Source organism: Erpetoichthys calabaricus, chromosome 1 (genome assembly GCF_900747795.2).
Source record: "Erpetoichthys calabaricus chromosome 1, fErpCal1.3, whole genome shotgun sequence".
Classification (NCBI taxonomy): domain Eukaryota; kingdom Metazoa; phylum Chordata; class Cladistia; order Polypteriformes; family Polypteridae; genus Erpetoichthys; species Erpetoichthys calabaricus.
Genome location: NC_041394.2, coordinates 58,176,330 through 58,186,436, shown reverse-complemented (window position 1 = coordinate 58,186,436; position 10,107 = coordinate 58,176,330).

The following is a 10,107-nucleotide window of genomic DNA, read 5'->3' as shown; positions in this document are numbered from 1 at the left end:
ATAGCCGCTGTAGTAAGACATTCTTTGTAACTAACTCATAAAATTGGCTGAGTCCTTGATACGTATATGATCGAGAATGTGTGACAAAAAGAGCAATAGCCAGGTTGTTTGTTGTACAACAGAGTCAACAGGTGAAACAATTGGACAACCAGTTGAGTTATAAAGATCTTTATGTATTTTAGATAAAAAATAGGGGATGTTGCAATTGTAATGAGTCCTCATGAAGGACTCAACTAATGGTGAGTTCAAAAATGTTAGAAATGATTGCTCTTTATTTATTAATATATTTCTTTATTTGTTCATATATTTCTATCTGGTTGCCGTGGTTCACTTTTGGGAGATTACTCTATTTTGTTACAACTGCTAAGTCAACCATGTAGTAAGAAAAAAATGCTCTAGTTTCATATTTTCAGTCTAATGTGATTGTTTTGCTAGGAGCCTTTTTCTGTTCCTCATGCAGGCCACTCAGACCATTTGCTATTATTTCCTATAATGTCTCGCAAAAAGATGTTTGTGTGTGTTCCCAGAAAGCATGTAGCAGCATGTGATCAAAATGATTTAACATGAGTTTAAACTCATTAAAAACTCTTGTCATGGAAGACATGAATGGGATGGCATCCTAGCCAGGAGGTTGTTGGAATCTTCCCCAGTCAGGAGAGTAACAGAGGGGCAGGGGGGAATTGCTTTGTAGGACCATATGTTTTCCCAGTGGCAGTGGTGGCAGTGTCCTTCTGGCAGAACTCAAACTTGGGCACCCGCAGAGCTACATGGCCATATAGTCTGAACTTGATGCCTGGCTGGGGTTCTTCAAAGCTGCTGGAGAAAGCTACTGTCATTGTGGAGCTCCGTCTGACCCAGAAGAGCTTCTTGGGTTCACCATTGACTTGCCGTAAGTACAGTACTCCCAGGTCTGCCTTTAAAAGAGATCTCTCCTCCTCAGCCGGGTGAGTTGGAGTTGGGAGAGAAGATGATGCAAAATGTACCTGGAGAGGAATGGAGGAGGAAGGAAGAATACTATTGTGATTACTGTGCTGTCAGTATTTACTGGTGTGGACTGGAGCTTTTTTTTTATTTGTCTTTCTGTGCCAAAAAAAAGTTGCTTTTGGACCGGTAACTCATTGCATCTCTAGCTTTCAGCTGCATGGTTAAAATAAATCTTATGCAAGCAGAACATTTTGTAGGTTTGTAGGTTTACTGGACACCGTATTTGCACAATTCCATCATTTATTTCATAAACCCTTTCCAATTTTTTTTATCAATGTAATTTTTATGAGGTTAAGTCAAGCATATAAACCTTACTGATACTTTGAAAACCTGCCAGATGTATCCATTAATCATTACAAATGTTATGACATTATTCTCAGAAATTATATCTAAATGTAAAAAAAGCATACTGCTACACACCAGCCGGTAGAGAAATTAAAGTTTAAAAAATTACCTCCACATCTGCACTACAAGTCTTTCAAGGCTGGGAAATCATCACTGAACATATAGGTCCTCTGGAAAAAGTTGGTTTGCTCAATTATCTATAAAAATGTTGTCAAACAAAATTAGTGCAATTTTCAAATTAGCATTTCTCAAATCATTTAGTGAATAAATTTAAAGACAAAAAAGTCATTTGCTTGTTATACTGTAGGTAATAGGAAGCAGAAGAACTCCATGCCATTTGCCATAGTATATAAGATATGCCTCAATTAAATCAATAATCATCAGGACTTACAAAGCCTACAGTTACAGATATACTGTTGTGTTCATCAAGTATTTTGAACTTTGCCATGTCTGTGTGTCCTATGCTACTCTAAGTGAAGGATTATCTTGTATATAACGTCTAACCTCCGAAAAAAAACAAAGTTGCTTAGACGTTAATAGACAAGCGATGCGAGCATGTCGGCAAAACAAAACCTCCTAGGAGAGATGCCCAATTCCTTTCAATTGCCTGACATCTCTACATTTCAAATTTGTTTTTCTGATGATTTCAGTAGTTTCTAGGACCCCAGGCTTTTTACAGCACAGGCTTACAGAGCTAGTTCTTATATAATTGTTATTACTTATTAATGTTATTGCTGTGGTTTTTTCTTTTTTGAAAAATAAAGCACTACAAATACAAATAAACAATACATTTACATTGATCTTGTTGTTGTTCTAATTATCATGAACATATGGCATAAATCGAAAATGGAAAATAAAAAGTAGCTTATCATACCTTTCACCAAGTATTAAAAACTGACACGCCAATGTGTATTGAAAACCAGACTCCTCAAAAACACTGTTGTTTTCAAGTATTTTGTTTAAATAACAGCATTTACTGCAGTAAATGCAGTCCTCTGCCTCTGAAATTTTCACAACCAATAATCAATCTCTAAACTCAAGTGTTGTTTACAGTAGGCTACTGAATGTGGGCAAATCAAATTATTATTATTTATTGTGTAGCTGATCATTTTTGCTCCTCCTCAGTGTTTACGACAATATGGTACCCATATATACAGGTAAAAAAAATTAATCTATTTTTGAAGGCAGCAGTGAGGCAGATGCTCACAGAAAGAGCAGAGTGGATATCCTCCTCAGAAGACTAGAAGAAGAATGGCAAATCCTGCCACTTAAAGAAAGTAATATAGAAATAAAACTAATTAAACCCACCATTTTCTACTTCTCACATGACTGGTTTTGTTATATATGCCTCCCTTTGTGTAATCCTTAAAGTATTACCTAAGGATGACTTTTACCTTTTATTTGTAGGATTCCCATTTTGTGGAGAAGAACATAAGACTGAACTAAATAAAATGATGTTTCACAATTTTCCACTTTTGTGTTTGTATTTTCAACGTTGTTAAGTGTCCCTGAAATGACCTGCCTTCTTCTGACTTCCCACATCATTCTGTGTACTTTTTTGTGCTTTGCAATTTTTAACAAACTATCAACTTTAAGAGTACTGGCATCTATGCTCTAAACACATGAAAGAACTGTTACCTAAAACTACTGTCAGATTTTTTTTTTTTAAGATTTTTATGACGGAAGTTTGGTCTAATTTTATGCAAATTCTATTAAGCTTAGAAAATATGCTCTTTTTTAAAATACTAGGAAATATAATGTATGAAGGAACCTCTGTCAAACACAATGCAAATGTGATACAGATTGTGCAATATGTTTCATTTTGCTGTAAATGTTTTTAAACATGTCACAATTCCTAAAATCCTTGACCACACCACATACAGTACAGTGATCACCTTTGTAAACAACACAAACCTGCAAATTCAAACTTGTCAGCTATCTTTGTAAACAAAAATATTATATTTCAGTCAAAGGCCAAGAAATTACAGAACAGCTCATACATACAGTAAAGGCTCCAAGACTGTCAAACTGCCAAGCTGCAGTCATGATTAGCAAATCACCCTAATGGTCAGTTAGAAATGGTTAGGACTACCTGGACATATACATTTTCTTTGTATCTGGCACAGTTTGTTTTTTTGACATAATACATCACATATTGATGTGAATGTCCCCTTGGGATTAATAATCTATCTATCTATCTATCTATCTATCTATCTATCTATCTATCTATCTATCTATCTATCTATCTATCTATCTATCTATCTGCGTATAAACAGTATACTGTATATGTGTATACTGCCTGCATCTATTCATTTTCTCAGACAAATACAAGCCTAATTTATCATTTGTACACCTATACTTACTACTAATACTACTAATTATACTCTTTTCTGACAATAGGAAGCAACGGATTACTGCACAGTTAATAATTATTGTGTACAAATATTTACTCCTAAAACAGTGACTAAAGTTAAGTTTATTGCATTACAGTTTTCCATACTTTAGAACCAACGTTTTCTTTAAATGAGTTGATTGCATATTCGTTGCAGCTTATTCTTTGTAAATATAAGCCATAGCTTGTCTTAATTTCTATCCCCAGCTAAGTATTTTAAGTCCTCTGGGATCTTCCTATCCATCGAACCATCCATCTAGTCATCTTCCAAACCCACTTTATCCTGAGCAGGGTTGCAGGGAAGCCCAAGCCTATGCCAGCAAGCAGGGGGCTCAAGGTAGGATCAATTCCCCAGACAGGACGTCAGTCCATCGAGGGCTGAACACCAAAACAGGCTAATTTAGGATTGCCAGTCCGCTGAACCTGCATGTATTCCCTTTAGCTGAAAACCCGGCCATACAACCACTTAGATTTATGTCTATAATTCTGTACAATTTTTTCCTTTGGTCTTTGCATAATGATTATGGTGTTTAAATCTCACTGGAAAGCCTACCTTTTATTTTTTCTGAGTGACACTGGGTAAGACTTAAAGCGGGATGTTAATGTGTCTTCTTCGCAGGACGTTAAAGTGTCTCCGAGAAAATCATGTATCATCTCCTTCAAAGCCTTCAAGATTTTTTTTTATAATAGAGAGATATGCTAACTACTCAGCCAACTGTATCTATGCTGTTTTAATTGTGCTGTCTCTAAATTCTGACAGTCTATGGTATGTATATTTTTTCCTAATTTTATGTATGAACACTTGTAGGCTTCTGCCCAGTGTCTAAGTGTTTTCTTTTTAATTCTCTTGCATTTCGCTTTGTCAAGTTTGCAGTGTATAATAGGAGAATTTGCTAAATCGAGTCATAAAAATAAAAATGTACTGATTGATAACTGAAGTCCTTTAAGGTTAGAGTTATGGTATTTTAAAACCTTTATACGAGGAACATTTAAACAGTTTCCACACTTTTTAAAAACTCTATTCATTAAGAATTTCAAAAACAAATTCCATCACTTTTCTACATAGTCACCTTCATTTGCGATGCAATTTTCCCAGCGTCGTACCAACTTTTTAAAGCCTAATTACTATTCCTCCTGCCTTCACCGTTTCCAACAAAAATATAAAAATGTGGAAACTTTTTGAACATCCCTCATTTATCAATATAAAAATTGTACATTCAGATTTTTGATAACTTTTCTCTGCTTTTTTTCCTAAATGTGAATGTCACTTTCCAGAATTTGTAAGCAAAGAGACAGTTCTATATTTAAACATTTATGTATTATCAATTGTTCATAAACGGAGAAAACTGAACTTTGAGCCAATGAATGACTTCATGGTAACACAACTTTTTTGCCTCTGTTCACCTTGCTTATTTATAAGACTATCAAGCTATGAATTGCTTCTGGGTGTTTCCAAAATCATGATCATCCTGAAAAGGTTAAACACATGCCATTTCTGGTCATATTCAAAAGAAAAACAATTCAAAGACAGAAGCTCCAGGAAATGCTTTGAGCAATAAATTGTTCACTGGAAAAAGTAAATGGTTTCCCTGGAACATTGAACAAGACAAGACTAGATTCATTCAGATGAATAAATTCAAGCATATTTTGATATACACTACTTTTTTACAGTCACAGTTTAACAGGTATTAATTATTTTCAATTAAAAAAAATGTCCAGAATAGCCTCCAAAAAATACTGTACCTTGAAATTTGTTTATAACCAGGAGATTTGGCAGCAGCATATTTCATTACAGCCAAGATTAATCCTTCACAGAATAAGGCTTGTAAGGCAAAATTCAGAGGATGCACCATACAGCTGAGAAATGAACTCTTCCTGCCACTTCGAACAGGGTAAAAGATTTAATTTTTTTCAATAGACAATACATCAACAGAGAATTTTCTTGGGAGAAGATTATTCTGTAAATTGATTAACCAAGGACGGACCATCCTGAATGATTTGACATTGGGATACACTGGGTGAATCAAAATGAGAAACACATTGTATTACCCAAACAAAATGAGTAGGTAACATCTCCTTTTGTTAGAAATATAGTCTAATTGATGACCACTCTGTAGATGTTTTGAGTAAGCCTTCCATTCCAAAATGGAAAATGGAAAAATAAGGCCTCTTAAGTAGCTGCTGCTTGGCCTCTGCTGCCAGGCTCTGAAATATCTGAAACTATGGCTGGATTACGACACACAGGACAAGTTGAATTTATCAGGAGCCAGTGGTCAATGCAGTTCATGTGAAACTCATGAAAGCAAGGAAGGCTGCGAAGCTGAACTCCTTGCTTGTATGTTAAAAGACAAATTCTACAACTGCTTAGACCATCATTTTCTTGTAAGGTACGTGTGGCAATAGAGTCAATTTGTTCTCTTGAGAGTCCCCTTGGACCACTGATATTCGAATTTATCACAAACATGTACAAGTATTCTGTATAAGGTACTGGACAGCTGGTTCCGGGAATATCACTTTCAGAGTAATACACGGAAAAGGCGTTAAAATTTTCCCAGTCTAATGGGTCTGGGCTTACAAAGCTTCTACTGGCTATATCATTCTGAGACTGGAGACGCTCCACTGCTTCCTGAAATGTTCCATTAGAAATATGTCTGTGGATAGTGTCCAAAGCTACATCACGTGCATGCTGCTGGGCAGGAACATAGACTTGGCCAATATAGATCCATTCACCATTTCTTTGAATACGTGAGAGAATGTGGAACACTTCATGGTGCTCATTGTTACTGTTATTTGCATTTGCAATGTCTGCCTCTTGTAAGTCATCCTTATCCTGAGGCTGTTGTGAATTACCACAGTCAGTACTGGCCATTTTGGTCTGTTGATTGCAGTTTAAATTTCTTAGACTATTTTGGTCTCTAGGAGCTGGATCTTCTGCAGAATGTTCAGAATCTGGGACTCCAGGCAGGATATGGGGTGGTTCTTTAACTTTTAATAATTCTGCTTCTTTAGATTCTCCTTTAGAACAGTTTCCATTTGCAGGTTCCTGCTCGGGAGAAGAAGAAGGCAGCGACTCATCTAGCGACTTCTTTGGAAGTTCATTTTTTGGCTTCTCTTGCTTCATCTTTAATCCTGTATAAATAGAATTAGATGAAGTACTTTTGCCTACCATTTTAAAAACATTAACACAACACTTTTTATTTTTAGCAAAAGATGCATGCATTAATCTGAAGTAATTCTAAAGGTGATTAATTAAATATTAATTAAATGATCAGGATTCAGAAGTAAGCCTGCAGGGAGAGCCATTGAAAAGAGTGAATACATTTAAATATCTAGAATCAGTGGTAGACCAAGATGGAAAATTAGATGCAGAGAAAACCCACAGAGTGCAGGGTGGTGGAATAATTGGAAGAAGGTTTCAGGAGTATGGTGTGATTGATGAATTAAGGCCAAGGTTAAAAGGGTAAGGTTTTTAAGACAGTTGTAAGACCTGCAATGATGTATAGAGCTGAGACATGAGCAGTAAAGGGAGCACAGGAGAAGTTAGAGGTGGCAGAAATGAGAATGTTGAGATGGATGCGTGGAGTTACAAAAAAGGTCAGAATAACACATGTGAGAATCAGAGGTACAACAAAGGTTGGAGAGATATCTAAGAATAAAGTGCAGGAGAGTAGGTTGAATGGTATTGACATCTGATGAGGGTAGACAATGAAAATGTGGGTAAAAGAGTGATGGGAATGGAATTACAGGGGTAGAGAAAGCAAGGGAGGCCAAGCAGAGGTGGACAGATAAAGTAAGAGAAAATCTGAAAGAAAAGTGTCAGACTAAGGAGGAGGTGCAGGACCAAACTGTATGGAGAAGGCTAATCAAGCACATCAACCCCATACAGAAGTGGGAAAGATGAAGAGGAAGAAAAAGAAGATGATTCTTTAAATATTAAAAATTAAAAATATGTTTTGTTTACAGCAGAGCAAGCCTCATTAAACATGCAACATGACTAAAGTTAGTCAATAATTATTTTCCTGTTTTTAAACAAAATTTACAACCTTGCCGAAACTGTACTGAAAATCAAACTTTTTTTCAATTTAATATTGTACAAAGCTATATATAATTGCCAAGTAAATGCGAAAGGTATACCAAAGGAAATTTAATGCAAAATATTGATTTTTTAACGTTTAATGTTATTTAGTTCACAGATAATCCCAGCACTAAATGTAATGACATACAGTAGATACATCAAACTTACCTTTTTCTTTATTATAAATTTTGGTTCCATGCCCTCTACTTTTCACTGATTTCTTTAAAAAGTAAAAACAGAAAAAACAATCATTAGGAACTTTAATTTTTCATTTTGTGTTGCTTCAATTCTGATAAGGTTTAACAACTACAATAATATACCTTCAGTCAATTAATAAACAGAGTTGTGTCTACAAAGGAAATACAGGCAGTCCACAGTGTGCAAAGAGGGGGCTTTCATGGAAGCCCTGGCAAGCCAGAAATACATCAATAAAGTAAAAATATACAAATATGGCATACAGAAAACACAGGGGAAACATTACAAAATAAAAAGAAAAATAACTAAGATATCACTCTTCTGGGTTGGGCTATACAGGTCCTTATGACCTGTGTATCTAACAGGCTGTGTTGCCCTCTTGCCCACCAGAGTACCACACTCAAGGACTCCTTTCTAACCTTCCATCAATCACTCTCTCTTTTTTCTGGGGCACACAACATGGATACAGTACATAGTGCTCACTAGCAGCCCCCTAAGACCCCAACTACTGTGAGACTTCACCTTCTACCACTGTGGATTTCTTACCAGGAGGTTTTCTGTAAGAATTCATGATGCCCTATGCTATTTCAAAGAAAGCTCTTGCCCATGAAAGCCACTTGCTGCCAAATATGTTTCAACAGCAGTTCTTGTAAACTTGTGAGGAACCTCTTGTCTAATTATAATGCTTGCTTTCCTATGCATATATTTAACAATGAATAGCCAGTAGAATGTCTTCCTCTTTAACAAATAGTAGAGCATATCAATAATGTGCTAGAGGTAGTAAGACTGAGTTATAAAGCACTTAACCCCTCAGCACGTAAGAATTATGTATACTTAACATTTCTCATTTATCTACTTCTCTATTCATGAACATATTCTAAAATAAAAAAGGAAAGCCTAAACTTATCCTAGAATACAGTTTACTCCACATGATGCAAGCTCTCTCTTTAAATCAAAACCGTAATCTCTTGCGGATGATGTTATGCATTTTGTTTGTGCTGTTAAATTATAAGCCTGAACATTTCTAAAACTCATTTATTCCAACTTGCCTGCAGAGTGGTACAGCAATTTGTGACACTACTTCTTGCCTTTGGCAGCTTTTGTGTGGAGTTTGCATGTTTTCCTCATATTGGTATGAATTTAATCCAAGTTTTTCCATCATGCTAAAGACCGGTAGGTTAGGTTAATTCTCAATTCTACACTTGTCTACTGTGGGTAAGAGTGTAGATATTTAATCACTAATGTTCTTTAGCATTCTGGGATACATGTTATGTGGTCCCACTGATTTATGTGATTCAGCCTTATTAATCCTAGTACGACTTCTCTCTTTATCTGTCACCCCTAAATCATAAAGTACCTTCTTATTAGGCTCTTTATGTATTAGAAGACTTTTTTTTTCCTAATACATGTTGCCTAATCATTGAATATTCTTTTCAATTAAAATATCAAATGTTCCTCCTTGGTTCACCAAATCATTTTCTGCAATTTCTTGCCTAACTGTTTTATTCAGTTCCTGATCTTCTTTGACCATTGTCCTCATGTCCTCATAAACCTTACATTTAAAGGATTAATTAGTTCAGTATTTTTCAAATCAAAGTTATTTCTATGCAATCGTGGTATATATTCATTTGCCACATAAAATTGTATTCTAAAGTGAAGCATTTTTTATATTTTTAAAAATGTCTTCTCTGTTCTTTCAGGCTAATGGGTACAAAGGTCCATTGGTGAATAAAAAATACTTACAATTTACTAAATATATCCACTTTGAAGCAGCAAAGGTTTCCATTTAAGAAAATGTGCTTTCTGCATTTACAGGACATTGAATGAAAGAAACCTAGAAACAATCATTTTATCACTGCATTCTTGAGGAAAAAATACATTTCATGGTTTACTCATTGATCCAGGTGACAATCCAACAAGCTCACAGTGACAAGCTATATTTTTTTATAATCCTACTTTTGCCTCTCCAATTCTATTTTTTCAACAGTTATGTCCAGCCGTGGCTTGCAATAATAGACAGATGCCTGCTCAAATAATGTGATTATTTTTTACCAAATGTTGATTACATTTTACCCATTACATCCTGTGCTGTTATTTTACATAGCCTGCAGAGCGA